Below are 2352 nucleotides of genomic sequence, written 5' to 3' on the forward strand. Positions count from 1 at the left end.
AAAGGGAGAGAAACACTCCTCCATTGCTAGTGGAATTCCAAGCTAGTACAACCACTCTGGAAATCTGTCTAGTGGTTCCTCAGAAAATTGGACATAGTACAACCTGAGAACCCAGCTATACCACTCCTGGGCATATACCCAGAAGATGCTCTAACATATAACAAGGACTCGTGCTCCCCTGTGTTCATATCAGCCTTATTTATAATAGCCAGAAGCTGGAAAGAACCCAGATGCCCTTCAACAGAGGGATGGATATAGAAAATGTGGTACATATACACAATGGAGTATTATTCAGATATTAAAAATAATGACTTCATGAAATCCACAGGCAAGTGGATAGAACTAGAGAAACTGAGTGAGGTAACAGAGTCACCAAAGAAACCACATGGTATGTAGTCACTGATATTTGGCAAAAAGCTCAGAATACTCACAATACAACTCACAGACCATATGTAGCTCAAGAAAAAGGAAGACAAAAGTGGAGGATGCTTCAGTAATACTTAGATGGGGGAACAAAGTAATCATGAGAGGTAATAGGAGGGAGAGACTTGGGAGATAGAGAGGAGGGAGAGTGGAAAAAGGGAGGCAGGGTCTGGTTTGAGAGGAGACACGGGAGATGTACAGAAGGTCAGGAAAATGAACAGAGATGTGTAGCAGTAGGGCATGGGGAACTGTGGGTAGTTACCAGAAAGTTCTAGATGCCAGGAAATCAAGATGCTCCCAGGAGTCAACAGGGATGACATTAGCTGAAATTCCCAAAAAAAGGGGAGGGATAACCTGTAGAGACCATATCCAGAGGTTTGGTACTCCCCCTGTTTGAGGGATGAGTTTACCCACCCATCTCAAATATTTTAACTCAGAATTGCTCCTGTCTAAAGGAAATACTGGGACAAAGAGTAGTTCAGATACTGAAGAAAAGACCATCCAGAGACTGCCCCACCTGAGGATCGATCCCATATACAGACACCAAACCCAAACACTATTGAGGATACCAAGAAGTGCTTGCTGACAGGAGCCTGATATACCTGACTCCTGAGAGGCTCTGCTAGACCTTGACCAATACAGATGCTGATGTTTGGAGCCAGTCATAGGACTGAGCACATGGACTCCAATGAAGAAATTAGAAGGACTGAAGGAGCTGAAGGTATTTGCAACCCCATAGGAAAAACAACAGTATCAACCAATCAGACCCCCTAGAGCTCCCAAGGACTCAACACCAATCAAACATGGAGAGACTCTTGGCTTCAGCTGCATAAGTAGCAGAGGATGACCTTATCTGGCATCAATGGAAGGAGAGGACCTTGGTCCTGTGAAGGCTCAATTCCCCAGTGTAGAGGAATGCTATGATGGTGAAGTGTGAGTGGGTAGGTAGGTAGGGGAGCTCTCTCATAGAAGCAGTGGAAAGTGGGATGAGATAGAGGGTTTGCTGAGGGGAAATTGGGAAGGGGGAAACATTTTAAATGTTAATAAATGAAGCATCCAATGAAAAGTAAAAATAAAAAATTAAATCTTTCTGAGAATTTCTCTTCTTCATTTGAGATAGGCTCATTTTTAAAATACCTTTTCTACTTTTATATTAAAATGAAACATATCCTGAAAGCAAAATTAAATTTGTTTCAGTCTTTATATTTAAAAAATATTGAAAGCAGATATTTTCATAAAATATATTCTGATAATGGTTCCTCCATTCCAAACTCCTCCCAGATCCTGTGCAATTTTCCCATTGACCCATATTCATATTCTCTTTTGTTTCTCTTATTAGAAAAAAAGGCCAGACTTCTAAAAGAAGGAGAATAAGGAAAATAATAAAATAAAATAAAATCTGAAAAGAAAAAACAATGAACATAAAAATAAATTGTGAAAGGAAAATGATGAGAAACACATATTGATACAGAGTCACATATGTAAACCCTGAAATCTATTAAAAACATAAAATTAAAACCCTAATATATAAACAAAAGACATATAGAGTAAGAGAAAAATGAAAATCTCAAGACAAAGCATTATTAGACAAGCCAATCTAAACCAAACCTCTAAAATTACCATTGAAGGCCTTTTGTACTAGGCATCTATAGCTTGACATGTGGCTTGGACCAAGGCTGGTAAGAGTAGCCAATGAAAATCCATTGGGGAGCACTAATTTTTCATATGCAAGCAGTTATTAATTGGAGATAGCCTCTGAGTTAAGGATGTGGGCTTGTTTCCACTTCTACTTTCAGTACTGAGACCCCTCAGGCTCAGACCTGTGCAGGCTCTGTGCATACTGCCAGTCTCTCAGAGTTCATATAAGTCCTGGCCCTGTTACCTTGCCTTCTTTTCTTTTCTTCTCTCTTCTTTTCTTTTTTTATTAGG

Source organism: Mastomys coucha, unplaced genomic scaffold (genome assembly GCF_008632895.1).
Source record: "Mastomys coucha isolate ucsf_1 unplaced genomic scaffold, UCSF_Mcou_1 pScaffold22, whole genome shotgun sequence".
In the NCBI taxonomy this organism is placed as follows: Eukaryota; Metazoa; Chordata; class Mammalia; order Rodentia; family Muridae; genus Mastomys; species Mastomys coucha.